Below are 26,137 nucleotides of genomic sequence, written 5' to 3' on the forward strand. Positions count from 1 at the left end.
TGTACTGACAGCTCAGAGCCTGTTGGGATTCTTTCTCTCCCTTTCTCTGCCCCTCCTCCACTTGCGCGCGCATGCTCTCTCTCTCTCATAAGTAAATAAATTAAAAAAATAAATAAAAGGAAATCTACTGTGCAAATCTCACATTTCCTATCTACTTTCCCAACCAAATTGCAGGCTCGAAGTAGGCAAGGCAAAGCTGGTTTTTCAGGTTCTGCTGATTTTTTTGAAATTCTTACAGGGTATATACCCCCTTACTTATCTGCTACCTATTGCTTTAGGGTCTAGGCTGAACTCTATTTTAACATCTTGTTAAAGTTCCTCTAATCTACTTCTTTTCAGTCACTTAGTTTTTTTGCAAGCATCCTCAAATGGATGAAATTTAAAGAGAAAAAGAAGGAGGAGGAAGATGAGGGTCAGATGTTGACTGCATAATGTGTGATTTCTCATCAATTCATATTTTATTTATGAAATAAAATCAAATGGCATATCCAGGATAAAAGTAACAATAACCCATGTAAAAATAGTACAAAGGTTATGATTTAAAGCTGGAGATTACAAATTCATGTCTTAAGTGAGAGAGCTGGAAGCTGTGGACAAGAACTACATGTGAGACTGGGGACTCTTAGTCCCTAAGACTCACATATGTGTGTCAGATTTTCTGCTCTTTCTGCAGAAAATCCTCTCTCTTACTCTTTCCTTTCCTCCACCATTCCTTCCATTTCCTTCAACTTCCTGCATTCTTTCCTTTGTTCCTCTTCTTTATTTTTTCTGACAACAATGAAAACCTGCTGACAATTCTCCTAATTCTTCAGTATTTTCTGTATTTAGTCCCTTCTCAATCCTGAGGTCCCCAATGATTCAAGACTGCAAAAGACCTTCAGATGTTCATGCATACATGCTGGTGGGTCCACTTGGTATGAAGCCTGCAGCCTTATACAACTTGAAGAGTGTGGTGCAGGGGAGGAAGACATGTTAAGCAATAGAAATAGAATACGAATTAATGAATATAAAATTAAGTTCAAGACCTTGGAAGGGACCCTTGCAAGACAGGGGCACTGAAGCTTCATGAGCTCCCCAGCAAATCCGCCTCTGCATCCACATATAAAAAGCTTTGAAAAATGTTTTACTCCTCTCTTCTATCTTTCTAAAACAGTCATAATTAGAGAGCTGCTTCTCTATGTCTTTCCCCTAGGTTATATAAGAATAAATAATGAAAGAAGCTTGTTAGTTCAGATCTTCAAGATCTGATTCTTAAGTGGGTGTTAAATATAAAAGCTACATCACAGTAATTAAGTAACTCTTTTTGGTATGCACAGATATATTATAGTGTACAAAAACAGAATTTTGGCTCATTCACCATCCTCGCACTTATATAACTAATAATGATGCCAAAGTAATATTACTATGTCTCTTAAAATAATGCTTTAGTTCAAAACATGCAATAAATAGAATAATTTTTGAGTTCTTAGACAGTTCCTTATTATGCTAACAAAATTACTTCAACACAATGAAATGTGGAACGCTAGCTTTCTATTGTTTCATTATTATTTTATATAAACCTTAAAATTGTAACTTCAAGAATATGGATCTACTTTTATCATTCATTGAAAGGCTTTATGTTTGTTCTTATTGTAAATAACTAAATTTATAATGCTTGTCCCTCATGTTATCTTTAATGACAGTTAATTGTTAGTTGGTTTTCATTATACATCATAGTCTTTGTTCTGGAGACAATCCAAAGAGTAGATCATCTTGGTGTGTAATTTACTGAAACAGTTTCTAGGCAGCCTGCCATACTGAAAGACCATGTGGTACAATTGTCATTAAAATTAGAAAAATATTGGTATACACGTTTGAATTAAGGATGGGTGGTAGTTGTATAAATTATGGAAGGCTCTGCAAAGTATTACTAAAGTTTGAGTTCAGCCAAAGGCTTAATTTCTAAATATCATTACAATACACAGGTATACTTTGTGTACCTGTGGTAGGACTTTGATGAATGCTTCTTCTGCTGGTAGAATTCTAGATCACTCATTAATATTGATATACTCTTTATTAGCAGGTGAGTTGGTGGGTAAATATTGTTAGCATCTGGATATTGGATGAGACGCTAAGAAATATTGTCCTATTACACAATATAAAGCACTTTAGCTTTTAAAATAAAGGGCCCAAATTCTGGTTAATATTTTCTTCACTTAAAGATAACATTTTACCCAATTTAAAAAATAATAAAAAATGCTTGGGCAGTATTTAGAGTCATAAATTCATTCTTACAGAATATAAAACAACTGCTCTGCTAGCTACCACTGAGTAACATCATTAAGCATTATCTTATTTTTATTCTTTTATTTTTGAAATTCAGTAAAAATATGTCAAGCAAAGATGAGCGTGAACTGGCAAAAGAGAAAACAAAAACAAAAACAAAAAAAACTATGCACCCTTTTGAAATAAAGACCTGTCTTCTCTCTCCTTCTTCCCTTTGACATCTATCTTAGGAATCTTCAAAAACAAATCTCAGGGCAGAGAGCAAAAGAAACAAACCAAGACAAAAATGGAACTTTGTATCTGCTAAAGTAAAGCTTTCAGCTGCAAATACAACTCTAAAAAACAAAATCAATTGTTTTTATTTTAGTGTTATGGCAAAGCAATATTCTTTTTTCTTAATGTTTATTTATTTTTGAGAGAGAGAGAGAGAGAGATTGAGCCTGGGGGAGGGTTAGAGAGACAGAGGGGGAGACACAGAATCTGAAGCAGGCTCCAGGCTCTGAGCTGTCCGCACAGAGCCTGATGTGGGGCTCTAACTCACGGACTGGGAGATCATGACCTGAGCCAAAGTCAGAGGCTTAAGTGACTGAGCTACTCAGGCACCCCCAGACCAATATTCTTATGGTGTAAAAATTAGGAAAATACAGAGAAGCTGCATGTTTATAGTAAAATAACCAAATAAAACAGTATTTTTTTTCTAAAATCAAATTTTATCAAGTCAATCAAAAATCTCACTTTCAGTGAAGTCTCTTGCCCCTGGACCTATGTCAGCTTACACACTTTCTAGCTTTGGCGGCTCTCCCTGGGCTTACCTAAACCCAGAAAGAAATTAGAATGATGCACAAATAGCTAGTGCAGTGGGAAAAATTCTCCACTCAGAGTCCATACAAAAGATAAAGGAGACAAAAGAACTGATAAAGAACAGTAGGGTCACAAGGACCAGACCTACTTACTCCCATCTGATTTTACCCACCGTTCAGTATTTAGGTGCTACTTGCCCATACCTCTAACTCCTTGTTTGACCTTGTAATGAAAAAAAGCACATCTGACATTCGAATTTATCTTCCTATCAAGGAAAGCAAATAAAATATTTTTGATATTTTCATTCTTTGATATTAATAAGAGAATTTTAAAAGTCATTTCTACATTATATTTGCATTCAGTAATGTGAGCTAATTGTTGATTTGATGCCCTCACAAGGAAAAATGGCAATCTTGCCTTCTCTTTCTGTTTTTTAATTTCCTCCCCCCTAAAATTTGGAAATAAGAAGAAATACGTGAAAACAGCAGACAGTTTTTAAAGTGGATAGTATGGCATTACAGTTTTATTTAATAAATACTGAGTTTCACTTCTTGTGCCAAGAGATGTGCTAGATGCTGGGTACACAAAAATAATATGATTCATACCCTTGAGCTGCATATAGACAAGGGCAGTGCCTGGTTAATTGGATTAGAGCAGCATACTAAATGATGCCAAGATCATAGATTCCACTTATGGACCAATTAGTTCGTCTTTGTTCTATAGCCATAGATTGCATACAGATTAGATACTTTCATGGGTTTGTGCGTTTGTACTCTATCTCTTGCCAAAAGGAATTTGAACGAGCATACAGCAAAGATCTATAGAGTACAAAAACTCAGTGGAAGATAATGGAAAAGGTTTTTGAGACTGTATTTCATAAGACCATTCAAACATTCAAAAAGTTTATTTGTATTAAGCCTATGAAACTCATTGAAAACAAAATTGCTGATTAATTCAGTAATGTGGAAAATATTTAAAATTGTAAAATGATTTTAATAGAGTAAGGAAATTTAATAAAGTCCCTAATGCATTTATTAGAAATCATGCTCTAAATATAGAATTTAGATTTAGAATAAAAGACACAAATATACAAAGATAATTTGTGCAGTAGAGAGATTCCTTGGTGGCAGCTGAACTATCTGTAGACAGAATTTCCCACCGTAAAATTATCAGTTAAGTCCTCTTTAAGTTTCTTATTTAATTACTATCTATGTTATTTGCATAAGCCTTTAATTGGTGTCAGATTCATAATCATCGTTTTATTTATTCATTTTCTGGGGAAATAAACAATAAGAAACTAAGGATCGCATTTCCGACTAAATATCGTAAGCTGTGTTTATGTATTTATATCTATAATATATATGGCACACGCATTGTTTTATAATGATAAATTAACCAGTTGATTTAATTGGTTCAGTTAAACAAACCGGTTACTTAAAATTTTTTTTTAATGTTTATTTATTTTTGAGAGAGACAGAGACAGAATACAGGTGGGTTAGGGGCAGAGAGAAAGGGAGACACAGAATCCGAAGCAGGCTCCAGGCTCTGAGCTGTCAGCACAGAGCCTGACGCAGGGCTCGAACTCAGGACCTTTGCGATCATGACCTGAGCCGAAGTTGGACGCTCAACTGACTGAGCCAGCCAGGCGCCCCCAAACTAGTTATTTTACATTATTTAGTAAGCACATATGTGATCATAGACCATTGCCTTCATCTTTTAATCAATTATATTAAACATTTTAGAAAAATAGTTTTTCTTGGTTTTGTTCTTCAAGAACAGGGACTTGAAAAGGATAGCAGCATGGAGATGTTGTATCTATAACAGATCTTTTATGAACAGGATTTATGGTCACTTATCAAATTTGTTGAGAATGGGGGTATTTGTTGATCTCTCTGTACTAACAGATGTAGCAGAGATTTCTAGTTATCCTCAGGATATCTGTCCTTTCCTTCTTCATTACTGCTATTGCCCTAATTTTTTGCTGGGTATATGATCACATACGATAAAGACTATGTCTTTCAACCTTTCTCGCAGTTAAGTGTGACCAAAAGATGAAGTCTGGCCAATGAGATGTAAGAATGCTTGAATGTGCATTTTATATGAAATTTCCCTTATAGGAGAGGGCATGTTCATTCTCCTTCCTCTTCCCTGTAGGTTGGAATGCATACCTGATGACTAACACTTCATGAGTTGTCTTGAAATATGAAGTGACCTTGAGAAGGGGAGACTAGGTGTTATGGAATATCAGGATAGAATGTGTCTGGGTCCCTTAGACCCTGGGACTCCTATCAGCCCTACACTACTTAATTGTGGACTTTCTGATAAAAAAGAAATGTGCTTTTATCTTACATAAGTCACTGTTTTTTTTTTAAGATTCTTTTAATGTTCATTCCAAATTATACTTAAGCAACATATAAAAAAGCACATTTGATACGACATGGTATTAGGATTATATATCTGTAAATTGATTTTCATGGTAACATTTCATAAAAATAAGCCCACTGGTGGTAAATGTGAAATATTTGAAAGTTTATTTTGAAACTATATTGTCCTTAGTTTAATGATAAGCTTGTTCTCTTTAGAGTTGTTAAGAGGTATCAGGAGTCTATATTGCCACTTTGATCGTTTGAATGAAATTTGGAGTTTTGTTCATTATTAGCCACCATTTCAAACTAAGGCACATTTACAAAATTTTAATTGATCTTTTATTAAAAAACAAAAATTATCTGGGGCACTTGGGTGGCTCAGTTGGTTGAGTGTCTGACTTCAGCCCAGGTTGTGATCCCGTGCTTCATGGGTTCGAGCCCTGTGTCCGGCTCTGTGCTGACAGGTTGGAGCCTGGAGCCTGCTTCGGATTCTGTCTCCAAAAAATAAATAAACATTAAAAAAAACATAAACAGGAAGAATTGGTTGGGTTTTTTTTCCTTTGTTTAAAATTGATTTCTTAATATTTTTAGAACAAATCAAAAATTGTTATTTATAATCTAAAAATCACTTTCTCTGTTATGACTATCATGTCCTCTGCTGATATCCAGTTTTACATAGAAAGCTGGACTGTTAAAAAAATTTAGTATATTTCTGTTATCTGGGGGTCTGAGAATTTCAGTCAGAAAAGAGTATTTAAACATTATTTGAAACTCTAAACAAGAACTCTATTATTGTTTATAACGTCTAAAATGAACTGAGAGATTTTGAAGATTCCATGCTCAAAGGAAGTGGTTAGGAAAATGGTTTCAAGGAAGGTAGCTGTGAATATGATTCATCCACTCATTCTACCCTCTGGCTACAATACACTACTTATTCACAGCAAGGTGTAAAGAAAGCAAGTGCTATTTTAAAAATTAAATTATGTCTTCCAAAATGATTGCTCTAGTAATCCTTTTCTAATGGTCTTTCACTAACGGTCTAAAAGGAAGCCAAAGTCAAATCAATGTGAAAAAAAACACAAATGCAAGTTTCAAAAATGCATATTTTCGCTGTTCCCTAGATTCTATTAATCACCTTAAAAATTGGCCCCAACAGTACATACCATTGTTCTGAATGATAGAAATCCTATTCTGTCAGAGGAATTATGTATCTTTTCTGCCGACCTTATGGCATCCACTTATGTTATCTATCACCAAAGCAAAATAGGTGAATCTACTTTTACCCTCCTCCAAGTACACACTCTCAGTTTAGAAATTGCCTTTTATGGTTTATTTTTTCCTTCAGTAGTTCCCCTGGCTTTGCCCCCAGCCCCACTGTTTCCAGAGACTGGCACAGATTAAATCGTAAATGAAATACGGGATACTGATGAAATACAACCCACTGATAAAATATTAGAAACAAAACACATTTGTGAATATGCATGTGACATAAACTGGCAAACAGGGAAGCGATATTTCTGCCAAGAAGTTTTCAAATCAGCATACGGAATGTATCAATTAAGATTTTTATTTTACTGGTAATTATATTTTTAATGTAAAAATATTATGGTAACTGTCACAGCCAAGAAGAGTCTAAGAAAAAATGACTACCAAATATAATGTGGTATCCTAAATGGGATCCTGGAACAGAAAAAGGACATTAAATAAAAACTACGGAAATCTGAATAAATGATGGACTTTAGTTAATAATGTATCAATATTGCTTCATTAATTATAACAAATGTGCCACACTAATGTAAGATATTAATAACAGGGGAAATTGAGCATGGGGTATTTGGGAATTCTATGGTCTCTAAAGTTTTTCTGGAGATTTAAAACAGTTCCACAATGAAAAGTACATTTAAAAAAATACGTTAACATTTGTTACCCAGAGTTAAATATTCATAAATAATCTCTTATCCAGGGTTGGAATGGTCACTTCAGTTCACAAGCTTCGCAAAGATCAAGCTTTCTACCTCGTTTGGCAACGTGCTAGAAGAACCGGGTAGCTTGTTAACAGTCAAACGGCATCTTGATGTTTTCATGTTCTATCTGTTCATGGAATGGAGAGTGCACCCTAACGTACTGACAGGTCGCTACAATGGCAATAATTTTATTGTTTATTTCAATGCGACATAAAGCAATCTAGTTGCAAAAATATTTGCCAACTTACGGTCGTATACTTGGAATGGATTTTACCTCTAATTAAGAAAATAAGTCCCACAATTCCATCAGTAAGATATAAAATACTTAGGACTCAATGTTTTGATTTGATGTAGGGTAAGTTTTGCTTCTTCTTTCTAGCCAAACACTTGCCAAATAACAGGAGCTTTATGGTAACTGGTGCAGTGAAAATACTCTCTCCTGTGTTGAACCATTGAATCATTAAATCCTATGGGAAATCAGTCCCTTTCACCCTATGAGTTTTGAGCTTTAGTATTCAAAGTAATGTTTATGCTTTTCCTACGTGACACAAATTTCCTAGTGCATGCATCGCCAGCACTAATTTTCAGGCTAACCTCAAAGACCGCTTGTCACTGAAACAGGTTGATGGCAGCATATGAAATACAGCATTTTCTAGTTGTCAGAGGCATCCAGCTAAGGTTATAAGTACTTTACGAGTATTAAAGTTCATGTTTAACAAACCCTCTGAGGCTAGCATCGTTATTAACTTGATTGTAAAGAAGAGGAAACTGAGGCCAGAATTTTAATTCACTTGTCCAAGATAACCGACTAAGTGTTGGGGCCAGGTTTTGAATCCAGGTAGTGTGGATCCAAATTCTCATCACACATTGCCTCCCAGAAGCTTGTCCATGTGTGAACATATCAAGGAAAGCGTTGCTTGGGGAACTTGAAGACTTAAGTTCCAGCCCACCTTTAGCCAGAAGTCCTCACGGCACTGCGTCTCAAGTTATTCATTAATAAATGTGTACAATTTTTCTAGATTCCAGTTTCCTGAAGATTGTCTAGGGGGTGGGAATTATTTGACATGTGTCTTTTAACAGTCCTCCATAGGTTTTGAAAATACCTAATGAGCACTGAATTCTTTTCTAACTACTGACTCCCTTGTACACTCGTTCCCACCTACTGTAGTCTCCTTACTATTCCATGAACATGTCAAGAACACTCCAACTCAGAGCATTACAGTTAGTCTCTCTGGAGCATGCTTTCACCTAGAGCGCTCCAATGGTTCATTCTCACTTTTTCCACACCTCTTCTGAAAAAATCACCTAATCAAGGATACCTCCACCGATCTTCCTTGACCCTATAAACACAAACCCTTGTTACCATGCTTTGTTTCCCCCCAAAAAACATATCACCATTTGAAATTATTATGCTCTTAGTACTTTAATTTTTCTTTGTCCTGTTCCCCAAGTATGTGATCTTCTTGAGGGCAGAGACTAGTTTTGTTTAATGCGTATTTCTAGCACTTGGTTCAGTACAGGCATTCAATAGGTATTTGTTGAATGAATAAGTGAATCTAAAAAGTGTTGTATAACTTATGAAGTGTGTAGTGGGATGCAGTGTGTACTGGGATACATTTATCAATAATATTTCCTTTCTTCCTTGGTAATTTATTCATCCCAAGAAAGATTTCTACATTGTTTGAATGCAGTAAATTGTTACTATCTCATTTTGTGCACTGCAGAAGCAGTTGGCTTTAAATTCTGATAGTGTCATTTTTTTTTATCTGTGGGACTATGTGTGAGGGTTTTGTTGTGTTTTTTTTTCTTTACCTTTTGAGATTGTGTTCTCAACTGTAACGTGGGGATGATAACACATATCTTGCAGATTTCGGTGAAGAGCAATACCTTGAAGATATTAAATTAAAGTTATAGGAAATGTCAGGCTAATATACAACTTTCATCACTGAGAGCATGCATGCCCCTGACAGAATAGGATCCCAGACCAGCCCATTTGTATTATATGATAACAACCCCCCCGTCTACCACTTCCCAAACCTGGCACAAATGGAGTTTCTCCAGTTACGCTTCTGTTTCACTCAGATGATTCGAGCAACCTGAGATAAATTGCCTTTGCTTGAGTCCAGATTTTGTGAATTACCAACCTGTATTATTTATTCATACCAATGCTTCCCTTCATTGACATTGAATAATTGAGAGTTGATTGTGTTTAGGAAGATCAACAATCCGTGGTTCAATTCACTTTTCAAAGCACAGAATTTGCCAACCTTCAAAAGAATAAAGAAGAATTAATCCATTTCAAAAAATACAATGCAAGTACAAAAATACATCTACATTGAAAATTGTTAATGATATTGATGAAAAATATATATTAAAAAGAAATAACTGATACAGTAGTAAGAAATATTTTGAATATATACTTTATTTTTAATAAATACTAGATATTGAACATTATTAATTAATATTAATTCAATATAAATATTAAAGTTCTTATTATATTGGGGTTTTTCAAATCATTTTTTGAGTTTGCTGATAAAAAATTTCGTTGAATCTATTGGGCTATATTATTAGCATCACATTAATTTCTTCTAACCTTCAGAAATTAAGAAAAGGTAGCAATTATACTCTTAACAATTCGCTAATTGTTTAGAGTATCAACTAATTTTAGATATATTTTTAGAATCAACTAATTAATCATTCATTGCCCATGACACTAATAAGTCATTAGTCTTGTGGGGTCTCATTATAAGGAGCAATATGTAGACAGGTTCATTTAGATAGTCCTTTCTGAATGTTGATGAGGTTATTTGTATATAATACATGCATGTTAGGATCAATTATAACAAATTAGAGGGGGTTTTTTTGTCCTTTTTTATAAAGGGAGGAAAGATAGAGACTTTCTAAAACAACTAAGAATTGCAATTTTGAGATGTGCTTGAAGTTTCTTCAAAATGGATAAATAGAGCAATTTTCTAATGAAACCCAATGGAGATATCTTAATCTATTAACCTGAGCAACTCACAAATTTCTAATGACTATGCACACACATTCTGAAGCATGTTTTGAGAAATGTACATTTGTAAGGTTTAACCTCTTAAGACTTTGAGGCCAACCAGTATAGGCAATCAATAGTCACGTTACATCACTATTTTTCTTTTCTTTTCACAAAAAAATTGTTTTTTATTATCTATTCATTTAGCTTTTAAATTCTCTTTGCTACTTATGATACAGATTTAGGTTGTATCTGTGTGAGGTTAACATTTTCATTGACTAAGGTACTCCATTTTTAAAGACAAATTATTGGACTGATATTTTTCACTGAAGTGATCTTCTCATTATATTAAATTAATGGAATTAACCAGTTGCTTTGGTTTAGATAGATACATGTAAATAGATGCGGATAAAGATACAGAAAAACCTTGTTCTATTTTAAATTTTTTTTTTAACGTTTATTTTTGAGACAGAGAGAGAGCATGAACAGGGGAGGGTCAGAGAGAGGGGGAGACACAGAATCCGAAACAGGCTCCAGGCTCCGAGCTGTCAGCACAGAGCCCGACGCAGGGCTCAAACTCACGGAGTGCGAGATTGTTACCTGAGCCGAAGTCGGCCGCTCAACTGACTGAGCCACCCAGGCGCCCCGAACCTTGTTCTATTTTAAATAGTTGTAACACTTGGTGTTATTTTTTTTTCCTAATTGCCAATCATTTGTTTATCTGTTTGCATATGTAAGTGTAGCAAAATATATCATTACAATAAAGATCACATTTAATGTGAAAAGATTTATTTTAAGAAACTAATAATGTGATTTAAAATATCCAACCAAAGGTCTTAAAATTACTGTATACTTGAATAATTGTTTTGAAGACAGTGTGATTTAAACCATGTTTAACAAAACACACAGACTAACATTCAATGTGTTATTAATAAGAATTTAAACATACTAATGAGCATTTAAATGTGAATTTGTTAACAGTAATGGCCCAAATTCTGGCCTTGGATGTGTACATGTTGCTTCCATTTAGGTCAATGAAACATACACTGGAAGGACTAGGCAATTGACATAATGATTTATTTTTTAATCTACAGTGTACTCATACCTACAGTTTCCTGGAAAAGATGTTGCAAATATAAATGATATAAGTTAAATCTGATTCTCACATTAAAAAACTGGTATGATTGAAGGTTTAGCTCACGACCAATGACCTGCTCATATTCTTACCTGTCCACACCAAAAACCCAGAAGGCAAAGAATGCTTTGTAACTGTCAAAAATATGAAAAAACTGTCAAAAGAACATGAAATCAGTTGTGAAGCAGAAGTCATGGTTCAGTTTTTTCAAAGACAGTATATAAATTGCAAACGCCCATGTTATAAGCACCCTACAAATATATGTCACACTATGCCCAGAGGATTCATATCTAGTTCTTATGGATTAAATCAAACATCACATTTATTCAATTACAATGTATATCCTTATCTAATATAAATGCTTATAAAGTATATTTAAACAGGACATTCCAGTATGCAATCACGTAAAATTGTGGGTTTTTTTCTTTTTTGCTTTCTTTTTTTTGTTTTGTTTTGTTCTTGTTTATACAGTGTTTTTTGTTGTTTTTTTTTTTATTGCAACAAATTAGATAGGGAATGTGTACTTCCGAATGAATTTGGAAATCAGGAAGTTCACTCCTACTTAAATTCCTTTTTTATTTTATTCCATTTTTAAACCTATTCGTATTATTTTATAAGATGAAAAGGTCTCCAACCTGTACTTTGTGTTATTTGCACACCAAAAACCACAAGTAGTTCTGAATTGTTCTTACTCTTCCTGTTCATGTACCCTCCCCGCAGCCCGGTTGACCTGCTCATCGTCCCTCTGTGCACTCCTGCTTTCCTGCCTCTGCCATCTCCTCTTCTATTTTCCTGACCTTCAATCTCACTGCAAACATCAGTTATCTGTCACAGCCCAGTGGAAATGCAGATATTTTGTAAAGCCTTTCCTGATCACTGCATCCCGAAGTGTGCATTCCTTTCTGTTTTTTTTTTTTTAACAAATTTCTGTTGTTTAATGTTTATTTATTTTTGAGACAGAGAGAGACAGAGCATGAACGGGGGAGGGGCAGAGAGAGAGGGAGACACAGAATCCGAAACAAGGCTCTAGGCTCTGAGCTGTCAGCACAGAGCCCGACGCGGGGCTTGAACTCACAGACCGCGAGATCATGACCAGAGCCGAAGTCGGCCGCTCAACCGACTGAGCCACCCAGGCGCCCCTCCTTTCTGAGTTATTATGGCCGTGTCACTCCGGATCCAGTCAGAGTAACAACGCATGCCACTTGCTTACCGGAGAGAATTTAATTAAGAATTAAACAGGTATATTAGGGCAAAAGGAGAGGGGAACCTTGAGGTTATAAGAAGACAATAATCACATGGAAGGAGATATTATCTCTAGGGCTGGGAGAACAGCCAGGAAAGAGGTTGGGATTATAAGAACCTAGAAGCTCTGAGAAAGGTCCCTGTGGGGCTGGGATTTCCACGTCTAGAAAGGAACATGTCCCATCGCTGTGCTGCTGCTGCAGGAACCCAGAGGAGGTCCCCCCACAGAATGGGGACTTGGAATTCTGAGAATGAGGCATCCCGGCTCTCTGGGGCTATTATCTGCTTCAGGGACCGCGAGGGAAATGGCAGATGGAACTAACTGATGACGTGAAGGTGAAGAGTCCATTGCTGGGGTGACATTGATAGGAGCAAGAAGCAGAACGGTAGAGGGGCACATGCCTTCTCTCCCCTTCAACCGCCTACTCTTTTGGTGGGCAAAAACTAAGAGGGAGCCAGATGGCGGAAGAGAAGCCAACTCCAGCATCGCAAAACACCATAGAAGGGTGCGTGCGACGCTGAGAGATGATAACTTAATAACCAGCACCTTAGTATTTTAATTAAGCCTTTTTCAGGTACTTAGCATTTTCTTCCTTCTAATGTAGTGTTCTGTATTATCTTCTATCAGTCTCTACGATCCTTGAGAATAATCTCTGGATATGATTCATGTGATCCAAATTTCAATTAATATTGTTGAATAAATGAATATATAAGTTCCCCCAAATCAAAGCCCTTTCCTTTTCAATTATAAGGACTGAATATTTTATTATCAAAGAAGATCATTAGAAAATTAGTTTCTCTTTTACTTGACACTTCAAATAATTTTTCTGGGATTTTATTGAGTATGCTTATGATAACACATGTATCCAAACAAATACACACAGAAGAGTGTTGTTAAAATTAATCTTTTAGTAGTCTATATAATTATGCAAATTTTGCTTCAATTTTTTAAAGATTTATTATTTCTTAGCCAGGTTTACCCTTTTCTTCACTAAGGGGAAGTGAGAACAGAATCCCAGAAAAGAGCCCCTGATGGTATTCCAAAGCTGAGCCCCCTGAAGGAAGCAGTTGTGTAGGCCAGTGCAAGCAAAAGCTGGGGAAGAAACTGAGGTTCAGGATGAAGATCTTTATGCTGCTCACATCCAGAAGTGATTTACTGGCACAAGCCAGTGTATGTACTGCCTGACTCTCCAAGTGCTGTAAGTTGAGCTCATGAGGGTGAATCAGCTGAACTTCATTAATATAAATAGCCTGTGTTTAGCTTGACAGAAGATGGGACCCACAAATACATAGCCATACATACAGAATACACATGTATAGATTCAAACAGGGAGGGCCTTTTTTGCTACATTTCAGAGCTATAGGAAGACTTTTTAATGGATGGAAAGGTTTCACAGTGTGGTCTTTCTCCAACAACTAATTTGGATAGGCCCTAAACAGTGTTGCCTAGAATTCTAAATAAAACTCTAGAGATTTTTCTGAAAAGTATGAAATCAGCATTATAACTTGTTGTCAAAATTTCATTTGCTCCAAAGGAAATCATTTGTTCCAGTGAAATAATTTTATGTATAGCATGTCAGGTTCTAATCAATGAAACAGAGGTAAACTAGGAATTGATTATTCATTTTACAAGTTATTGACAACACGATTGCTTTTATTAAAGTAACCCCACTGCATATTTAAAAAGCAATTCCACTTATCAAAATTGGATTTGCACACAATTTTACAAGTAATGATTTTTGGTGTGTGAATTGATCTGTATTGCATGAGGCACAATCATAGTTAAAACTGATGAGAGTTAGACTTTGTTAATGATGTATTCAATATCCTTTTTGAAGAAAGTAGGGAGAATGTTATTCTCAGTATAGTTGTTGAGTCAGAATCGCATCTTCTGTAACTATTTTTGTAACTGTTGCTTATTAATACTATCCGTAGCTGAAGTTCAAGTTATAATTAATATCAGTAAGCTGTGAAGTGTCACCACAGTCATTATTTAGTGTCTGATTTCTAAAAGAAGCAGTGTAGCCTAACAGTAAAAAAGCACAGGATTTGGGTTAAAGATTACAGTCTCCTTAACATACTAGCTATGTAACCTTAGACAAATTATTTAACTTATCCAAACCTGTCAATATACAAAATTAGGAGACTAATATCCACCTCTTAAATTTGTTATGTCTATTAAAAAACTAAGAGGTCAAATGCTTAGCACATACCTTCAGTGAAGGGTAGTTATTATGAATACACTATGCCTGTCAAGTTTAATCATTTCTATCTGTCTTAGATATATATGTAATGTGAATAACTTATAAGTATGTTCATTTCAGGAGTCATTTAAATAGAAATCCTCTTGCATATCATAACCAGTTTTCAATCTCATACTACTCTTAATCTAAAACCTCTTGTGCTAGTTAAATAGCACAGATTTAAATTTTTTACACTACTGTTGCCACAGGCCTTCTTAAAAGACGCAAGAAACCATTTTGTCCCCTGCATCTCCTATACAGTTCTTCTCTGGGGTATACTAATTTCAGCCATGTATTAGCAGCATATGCTATAGCTTCTTCATGGCTAGAGACTATACAGTCATCTGTGCCTGAAGAAAGATGTGTTAAATAGGGATCTGTGGTTTTGTTTCTATAAAAAAGAAGCATCAGGTCTGGAAATTTTAAAAAAATGGATGGGAAATTGCACCTGTGTAACATACTTGACCCTTTATGTGTGACCTCATAGTCAGAAAGATTCTGCTGTAACATTTTTCTAAGGCAAATCTATCCTTATTCTGTCTATCTAAGGAGTCTTTCCTAGCAAAAGAAATTTGAGTATATAGTGTCGACTCTCAATGGTTTTCATTATAAAAACATTTTTTAAAAAATTCAGTTGAGACGTTGAGACAAATGTTCACTACTTTAAAATAACCTAAAGAACTGGGGCGCCTGGGTGGCTCAGTCAATTAAGCGTTCGATTTCAGCTCAGGTCATAATCACGTGGCTCATGAGTTCAAGCCCCCCATCTGGCTCCACACTGACAGTGCAGAGCCTGGTTAGGATTCTCTCTCTCTGCCCCTCCCCTACTTGTGCACGCTCTCTCTATCTCTCTCTCAAAATGAATATATAAACATAAAAAAATAAACTAAGGAACAAAATGAAGCAAATATCTTAGGTATCAGACAAAGGATAATATGTTAAATCAACAAGTAACTTCTTACGATTTTTCCCTTTGAGTCATCTGGAAAATTATCACAATTCTTCTCAAATTTTCTTAATGTTTACTTATTTTTGAGAGAGAGAAAGACAGAGTGCAAGAGGGAAAGGGGCAGAGAGAGGGAGGGAGACACAGAATCTGAAGCAGAACCTGAGCTGTTAGCACAGAGGCCGACACAGAGCTCGAATTCACAGACTGCAAGATAATGACTCGAGCCAAAGTCAGACGCTTAACCGACTAAGCCACCCAGGCACCCCATCACAATTCTTAACTTCACTGGAATCCAATTTTATCCCTAAAACTCATCAATACACTAAACCATCTGCTAGAATAAAGTTTAAAAATGAAGACATATACACAGATTATATTAATTCATTCTATAAACATGTGGATATGATGTAGAAAATATTTTTGGAATGAATCTAAATTTCATTATATTTGTTATATAGGTAAGAAATATGGAATCTGAGCTAAATTAGTAAATAGATGAGAACTGAAGCACTGAAACAACAATTTGTTTCAATATGATAGCGTTTTGCCATAGAATGGGTAATGGTTCCCAAAGATGTCAGCGCTCTAATCCCTGGAACTTGTAAATACATTTCTTAACCTGGCAAAAGGGATTTTGCAGATGTCATTAAGAGTAGGAGTATTAAATATCATGGATTTTCCATGTAGTTCCAGTTTAATCACATGACCATTTTAAAGCAAAGAACGTTCTCTGACTGGAAGAAGAAATGCCACAGAAGAGAGTGTCTTAGAAATTTGAAGCCTGACCAGGGCTGGACATGCTAGTTTGAAAATAGAGATAAGGTGACAAACAGTGTTTGTTTCAGTAGCACGTATACTCAAAAAAAAGGTGACAAGGAATACAGGTGGCCTTAAGGAACTGAGTGTGGCTCTTGGCCGACAGCCAGCAAGGAAGGAGGGACCTCAGCCCTGCAACCAGGAATTAAATTGAGCCAATTACCTGGATAAGCTTGGAAATGGTTTCTTCTCGAGAATTTTACTTCATGATCCCACATAAGAACCTCCACCAACTGACACTCTGATTTCAATTTTGTGAGACCAGGAGCAGAGAAACCAGCAACTTCTATGGGGACTTCTGAGCTAGAATACTGAAATAATACATTTATGCTATTTTAAGCCACTTAATTGGTGCTAATTTACAATGGAATCAATAGAAAACGAGTATGTATCTTTCCTCAGTTCTCTTTCATATGAAAGTGTTACTTCATTAACAAAATCATCAGGCAAAATAAAACTTAAAAAAAAAAATCTACTCTTGCATAGTTAGGGTTTTTACACTCAAGCCTGACTCGTTACCTTCATACTTATTTAAAATAGTTTGTAAAATTCTTATGTGATTGAAGTTAATGTAATATTTATGCAATCAAAGTTAATGTTAAGACATATAATGATTTTATCAGGTAAGCCATGAATATAAATTACAAATTATCATAATTATTTAAGATCACAATATTTGCATGGTGAAACTATTTTTTCAAAACTAATGGTTGTTCTCATTAATTTAGTGAGCACACTTCCACAATGAATATATTAATAATAGTTCTTTCTAATGAATAAATAATAATTACCATATAAGAATAAAAATAATTAAAATATGGGTGGAAAATGTCCTGTTTTAAATAGTTTTGTCTGTTATTTATGCATAATATGAATTAGCAGAGGATGTGGTACGTAATGAACATTGTTATTTCAATAATCCTAATTCTGAGAACCTACTTGAATGAAACACTTCTGAATATGAAGAACTTATGCATAAGGATATTCATTGCAGTGTCATTTATGGTAACAAAATACTGAAATAAACTAGACAATAGGGAAATGCTTACCCAAGTCCTGGGATACAGACTCAAGAAAATATAATGCACCTACATAAAAGATTGTTGGGAGTATATAGCAACTCATAAGATTATGATCTTAGTGAAAATATATAAAAGTACAGTTTATTAAGGTTATAATTATTTTAAATATTTAAGATTTGAAAAGGAAGAGAATATATACACATATTAATAGTTCTTTTGAATATTGGAATTATGGTGATTGCTCTTCTGTTTGTGTCTTCAAATAATTTGTAGTTATATAATTTGTATGATTTTATTTGAGACGCATTAAAAATAAATATCTCATCATCATGACTATTTCTTAAACCCTTTAAGTCTGATTGCCATCTTTTGGGGTGCCTGGGTGGCTCAGTCAGTTAAGTGTCTGACTTTGGCTCAGGTCATGATCTCACGGTTCTTGAGTTCAAGCCTCGAGTCGGGCACTGTGCTGACAGCCCAGAGCCTGGAGCCTGCTTCGGATTCTGTACCTCCCTCTCTCTCTGCCCCTCCCCTGCTTGCTCTCTGTTTCTCTTTCTCTCTCTCTCTCTCTCTCTCTCTCTCTCTCTCTCTCTCAAAAATAATAAACATTTAAAAAATTTTTTTTATTATAGTCTTTCAACTCACGTAATTCAGTAACTTGATGGAGTCTAAACTTGGACAGGAATAGGTGTTGCGTTATGCTCACAGTAAAATATAAAAAACAAACAAACAAAAAAAACCTTGAAAGTGAGGAAGAAAGCACTCGCCTTTGAGATTGTGCTCATAGAAATCACTAAGAGATCCATTCTCTGCAGTTCATTTTACCAGCGGTCATCCAAGCTGCTTCAGTTCTCTTCTGCACGACAGCAACAGTCACCCCCTTTCCCTCCAGTCCATTCCTCACATCCCACTGTGGTCAGAATGACGGATTTCAGTAGGAGATCTGCCCACATTGCCTTGCTTAAACCTTCTAATAGCTCTATTTAGCTCTGAGGTTAGAGGATAAAATTCTTAACTTGGCTAACAAGGTTGGGCATGACCTACATACCCCACCAGACTTTCTAGCTGCTTTTCAGGGCTCTCACATTCTCACTCTCTTTTCTTCAGCTTCATCGTCCTTCGATCAGTGTCCCGAACATGGCATGCTGTTGCTCTCGCTGTTCTCTCTGCATCACTGCTGCATCTGTCACGTTAGGACCCAGTTATCCTTCAGATGGCAGCTTGACACCTTTGTTATAGTTCAGGATCTACTGTGTTGGATGTTCACTCACATAATGCTCATTCCTTAGGGGCACTTATTTAAATCAGTCTGTAATTATACTTTCATGTTTGTGATTATTTGATTAACATGATAATTAATGTATTGCAAACCTTGGGAAGACAGCTCTGTCTTTGTTACCTGTGTTAGGAATTTAATAAGTATTAAATTCCTAACACAGGTGATTTAATAGGAATTTAATAAATATTTTTGGATAAATATTAAATTTATTTATATATTTATTTATATATTTATATAAATTATTTATATAAATTTGTTTATTTATAAATTTATTTATATATATTATTATATATATTTATTTATATTTTTGGATAAATATTAAACAGGTAATTTAATAGGAATTTAATAAATATTTTTGGATGAATGAATGAATGAGTGGATAAGGGAAGGAAAGTTTTACTATAAATTAACTCACACATAAAAACAAAAGCTCCTTTATATAAAAATCAAATTCCTAGTACAATATGGCAAATGAGGTACTAATGGACTTCACTGGTAGGGTTAGCATTGTTGCATAATTGGGTTCATCAGGTTACCTTAGTCTAATCCATTAAATATTTGAATTAACAAGTTGTTACTTTTCATGTTCTTTCAATAAACCTTTTGATTCCAAGTTAACTTTTGAAGTGACTAGGTTTATAGGAAGAAAATGTAATGGCTATAAAAATATGAATATGCTGGCTCTCAACTGTTAGTTTGGCAGTTTATCATGTAAGCTACTGTTAGTACTCTGATTGTATATATACATATATATGTATAATATATGTTAGTTACTGTGAATATAACCTTAAGAGGTGTGGCCCTTTCAAAATTGTGACAAAATTTAGTTTTGGGGTTTTCTGAATTTACCTATATAAATTGGTGAAAAATTTACTGAACAAAGGTAACTTACACCACCTTCTTATTGAGGATGGTCAACCGGTCATTTCCAAACAATGGATAGTCACTTATGTTTTTTTAAGGTTTATTTATTTATTTTGAGAGAGAGAGAGAGAGCAGGGCAAGGGCAGAGAGAGAGAGAGAGAGAGAGAGAGAGAATCCAAAGCAGTTCTGTACCACCAGCACAGAGCCCACTGCAGGGCTCAATCTCATGAACTGTGAGATCATGACCTGAGCCAAAATCAAGAGTCAGACACTTAAACTGACTGAGCCACCCAGGTGCCCCTCAAATGTTTCTTTTAATTTTGACTTGGAACTCTAAATTACAAATCAAGGGAGTCATTTCTAAATCAATTGAGCAAGCATCTTTTACCGTATCAGATTTATTTTATAAGCATAATCAGATCATCTTAAATATGTAGAATATTTTTATCATCTCTGGACTTTCAAAAACATCAATGCATTGGTTTTGATTAAACATTGACAATATTTAAATCTGGATACTGGGTAACATTTAGCAAAGGAATAGATAAAATTGAATTTTTAAGTATATTCAGTTAACACTTGGGGGGAATTTATTCTCCAACTTCTAAACTGAGCATAATAATAATATACACCTTACTTATCTCATAGGGTTTTTGTTGCAAGATTCAAATGAAGGAAAAGATATGCGAGTTGTTAGGACATTAAAAATACTTCAGGGACACCTGGCAGCCTGAGTCAGTAGAGCATGTGACTCTTGATCTCAGGGTCATGAGTTCGAACCCCACACTGGGCAGAGGGTTTACTTAGAAAATGCTTTGTAAATACAATATCTATCTGTCATCCATCTGTGTTGGTGTGTGTGTGTGTGTGTGTGTGTGTGTGTGTGTGTGTGTGTGTATTCCTGATCTAACCAAATGTTGTATACATACACAAACACACCACAGGCATACCAAAAGTACCTATAATGAAAACTAGCAGAAGAATCTATTAGGTAAATTGGAAGAAAGGCCTTTTTTTTTCTGAGTCTTGACATCCCTCTGTTCTGTATCATCAGCTGTGTAGTTGCCTAAAGGCAAGTATTGCACCTGGTGATCTCTCAGGGTGCCATCAACCTCTATTATTTGGTGTAAAAGTACAATCAAAATGATAGGGAATTGCATTTCACACACAACGCTGCAACTCACCCTTTCTAGTCTCAGCTTCTATTTCTTCAGCCTTGGTTCTGCACCTCCATTTATGTTCCCTGCGTCTCTTCCTAATCATTCTCTTGTATACCTACATTTGCCTTTCTTGTCCTCAGCCTTTTGTTGAGAAGTGAAATTATTTTTTTTTTGCTGTGGTTCTCCATGTTAGCTTTCATTTGGGCTTCTAGAAAAGACCTTGTGTAAGCACTATTCAAAAATCTAAGTTAATCTACCCAGTTGGACACAGAGTACAGCATTAAAACAGGATACACAAAGACTGACTTCTCAACCAAGGACTTATGGCGTGACCCTGAGTGAAGCGCTTAATCTCATCAGGCTTTAGCTAAGGGAATTACATTAGTTACTCACTCCAAGATAGAGATATTGAAAGATCAATGGGATAATATATGCAAAGTGGTCTTTGGAAGGAAGCAGAAGGGTAAACAAGACTCTTCACATTCTCTCCTTGCTTTTAGAAATGAGCCATTCTAATACGCTTTGTTATGATCACCAGGTGAGTTGTTCACTTTCAAATACTGCTACAAATCCTGGAAAAAGGATCCTTCAGCATGTTATAACAACAATACTAAGAATCATCCCAGATAGACCAGAAAGGGTAAATAAAAGTTGTGAATATTTAGATTCTTTATGTTTTAAATACTCAATTTGATAGAGTTTTTTAATAATGTTAGGAAAATCACAATGTGACAGGTCTCAGGGTCTGTGTCTCCAAAAGCTGATAAATTTAGTGCTGGTTTCATGAATAATAAAGCAAATCTCTGTAAAGTGCTCATTTTATGGAAATACTAAATAACATAGGGAATCCTTGTATTCTGCCAATTTCCATAATGCTTCCTCCCTCTTTACTTAGACATACCTGTCTTTTTTACTCTTATTTTGAATTCATAGACTTTTTTTTCCACTGGATTCTTCCTAAATTGTAGCACCAGAGATAGCAAACCCAGAGCCTGAGTATATGAATGAAACAGAGGAAGAGGTAACAGTGTCTTCAATCCATCAGATTCTGTAGTATGAGGAAACGCTTTCTAAATGCAGGCTGTGTGCATAAATGAATTTAAAACATAAAGCCACATGCAAAGCTGAGGGAAGCCAAATTGTCCCTACCGTGATCTGGCAAGCCTTAGAGTCATGGTGCTACAAACCATCAGCTAAACCTGGAACATTTTCACATACAATATCAGACTGGACTATGAAAACATAATTTATTGGCAGGGACAGTACAAAGGGTGGAGAACAACCCCTCATTACCTTGGGGATGTCAAGAACACTTGTAAATCTTGCAACAGATACACAGTTCAGAAGGTTTGCTACTATCTGTTTCTCCCCTCTTCATCAGCTAGGTTGGGGGGGGATCATAAACCTAATCATTTATGCTAATTTACTTCCCCTGCCTACACAGCTGCACTTTTCTAAGTCTTGACACTGAAAGTGATTTGGGTATGTGTGGATTTCACAGATCTGACTGTCTAATCAAGGATACTATGGTTAAAGTACAGCTTTAAAGTCTTCTTTATTTTCAGCTCTTAAATCTTTCAGGATACTAATTCACTCTATGCCTTCTAGTTTTATACTGATATTTAAACGTTTATAATAAGCAACCAAGAGGATTAGTAAGTTAGCCCTATATGTAAATTTGACCTGGCTGCACCCCTGGGTACAAAGAGACTGTAGGTCTAACCCCCTAGCTCTCATTGAAGATCACCTCAAATGCCAGATCTCGAATAAAGATGTCCCTGATTCATCCAGGGGAAGAAATGGCTTGCTTAGAACTGCTATAATTCTCCTATGAAACAACCGACTTCCCATTTCCTGTTACAGTTATTGTGTATGTATCTAATCTTCCACTGGTGTACAAGGTTCTAAAAGTTCAGTGTTATGATTTATTCATCTCTGACTCAGAAACCAGAATTTTGCTTCCTACTCTATATAGGATAACAACCAAGTCTACAGCTACTAAGTAGAGAGGACAGAGTAATTATCTTACCCTTTAGAGTAAAGTAAGGCACTGTTGCTAATTACTTTTGTGACAATAGGCATAGACAGCTATTGTCCTAGGCAAACTGGAATGTATAGTTTTTACACTTACACAGACTTGTCATGATTTGACCATTGCCTCAGTTTCCAGCCTCACTTTCCATCAGGCCCTCCTACCCACACTGAGCTAAATTAGCCAGGCTAAATTATTTGAAGTACCCACAAGTGTGACAATTTCCTTCATGTCTAAAACTCTGCCCAAATCTCAGCCGAAAGAGCAGTTCTCCATAATCCTTTCTTCAACATTCAGAGAAAGAAAACCTCAGCCCTGCAGGATTATGTGCAGGTTCTGATCATTTTTTTTTTCTCAAAAAAGTATTTGGTTTATTGTAAGTATATAACTAATTAAGGTGTTCAGTGAAAGAATTATTTTGGAAGAGTAACTAATCCAAACTGAGCCCAAACATTACATTCTGGTCTGAACACAGAACCAGAACATAAAATTATATGGCATCAAATCTGGCTTCAAATTTTCTGTTTTCAAAGTGACCAAAAAACAAAACAAAACAAAACAAAATACAAACAAAACCAAAAGCAACAAAAATTTAAAAAAAGTGACCAATGCATGACTTTTATATCTTGACTCACCAATAATGTTTAATAATTAAAAGACAAGCAATGTGGGGCACCTGCCTGGCTCAGTTGGTAAAGCATGTGGTAGAGCACCTTCACATTTCAGGTGTGGTAAACAGTATTGTGATTGTGTTGTTTCTACTATCCCCATTTAGGTTCTACCTTCGATTACTGGAAGCTATATGTTCTTTAACATGACCACTCTATTCTAACTGTGCTTCCTGGCATGAAAAGGTGTTGTATAAAAATCCATGGAGACAAAAATCTATGTGTGCCCTAAATAATGAAGCAAACTTCCAGACATTGCAGAACAAGTTAGTTTTATCATTTTGTTTTATTTTATTTTATTTTATTTTTTAATATGAAATTTATTGTCAAATTGGTTTCCATACAACACCCAGGTGCCCATCCCAACAGGTGCCCTCCTCAATACCCATCATCCACCCACCCCTCCCTCCCACCCCCATCAACCCTCAGTTCTCAGTTTTTAGTTTTATCATTTTATAAAGTAAATGAATATTTACACTGCTTACGATTTTATTTATGTGTAGCAGTCTGTGTATGTTTATATGTCTTTACATGGACAAGCAACTTAGGGTTTACATGGATTTCTTTTTAACGCTGACGTGATACGGGGTGCCTGGGTGGCTCAGTTGGTTAAGCGTCTGACTGAGGCTCAGGTCGTGATCTCATGGTTCTTGAGTTCCAGCCCCTCTGACAACTCAGAGCCTGGAGCCTGCTTCAGATTCTGTGTCTCCCTCTCTGTCTGCCCCTTTCACCCGCACACACTCTGTCTCTCTCAAAAGTAAATAAACATTAAAACAAATTTTTTTTTGGTTGACATGATTTGTACACAAAAGTAATCATAAGCCAGAATGTACCAATTCAGCATTTTGTAATATCTCAATGAGAAGTAGAAATATTGCAATTCTTGGCAAGCCAAACAAACAAAACAAAACAAAACAAAAACTGCTGAATCAAGAGAAGTGAAATATCAGAAGTATAGACATTTCATGAGAGAATTTCTGACAATCAATACTTCTTGAATTACAAACCTGAGAGTCAGCTAATGTCCTAAAAAGGCCAGAGTCAGAAAGAACTAATGACTTGTATTAAGAATAAGAAGGGAATAGGGGCTGAGAAATAGGAATAGAGCCTGAGAGTAAAATAAAATGTGCAACTATTACATTGCTTTTTAAAGTTTTTGCTTTAATTTCATGCTAGCTTTTAAAATATAACCTAAAATGCTTTTCCTTTGGCACTTAGTCTTCAGGCAGTACTAAATATGAACATAACCTTCATTTGTTTAGAAATGTAATTTCATTTTCCATAATTACCATCCTAACTGCTATTACGGTAGGGCTTTGTTAATTCACGCTAATGACAGGGAGACAATTGCTGAATTTTGCAAATTACTAAGTATGTGAACAAATACAATAAAAGTCACGGATATTTTATCTCAGGATGTACTTTATTCATGTATTTTGACAATTTTAGTTTAGCTCTTAATTATTCTGATAATGCTGGGACTAGTCAATATCCTAATGCATATTCTGTGAAACTTAAAATACTCACAAGAGATGCTTTTTTGCCAACAAATTGCTTGGGTTAGCTAGTTTAGAATACCAAATTATCCTAAGGGATAATTAATAAGGTTTACTTTCTTGGGAGTGTATTCAACATTAGGATAGCAAAGCTGTTGTGCGCTCTACCTGTACAGTGTGACTTGAACGTTGTATTCCTTTTTAAATACTTAACAATCTTCATTTATTCCTGATTCCTTTCTTTAGTCATTCCAAGTTAATGAAGTATTATAATTGATCTTGAACTATGCTTTAGGCTAAACGGCTTCTATCTTATATTAGTTACTGTTATTATTACTGTTAGTTTCAGGATAGATTCCCAGAGTCTGTGGTGTCCACTCATTCTTTCCCCAAATGTTGCTTTTCTATTCTGTACAAATTCAAGGTGTCAACCACTTGGAAAAAAATTTTTTTTACTTATATCTACAAACGATGATTTGAGGAAGTTTTAAAATTTAGAGCTCCAGAATGAAGACTGAGATTTTTAGATTCTGAACCTGAGTCATAAAATGTACTGAGGCATGAAATGTACCCCCTCTGAGTCTCTGGAATTTTAGTTTCTGAATACTTACATTACTGCTTTCTGGGAATGTTTTTATTTTATTTTGGGGCACTAACTTATATTCAGAATGCTATGACTGTATAGTCTTAAATCAGCATAATAGAAGCGGGTGTAAGTGAAATAAATTCAGACTTCCTGCTTACTATTCTGAGGGCACAATTAAAGTATCTAGCAGGAAATCCCAGTCTTTCCCCAGGTGGCTACATACTTGGTGAATTCATGCCTTTACAAGAATGGAAAGGACT

General features: G+C 35.4%; 1 protein-coding gene and 1 pseudogene across 1 annotated transcript in view; one reads left to right on the forward strand and one right to left on the reverse strand.

Moving 5' to 3' along the window:
- The window catches only part of LOC107180262, a 36,852-nt pseudogene extending 24,591 nt beyond the window's left edge, over positions 1 to 12,261 (reverse strand).
- The window catches only part of KCND2 (potassium voltage-gated channel subfamily D member 2), a 481,739-nt gene that overhangs the window by 243,352 nt on the left and 212,250 nt on the right, over positions 1 to 26,137 (forward strand). The window lies entirely within an intron of this gene.

The sequence above is a fragment of the Panthera tigris genome, chromosome A2, assembly GCF_018350195.1.
Source record: "Panthera tigris isolate Pti1 chromosome A2, P.tigris_Pti1_mat1.1, whole genome shotgun sequence".
Lineage (NCBI taxonomy): Eukaryota > Metazoa > Chordata > Mammalia > Carnivora > Felidae > Panthera > Panthera tigris.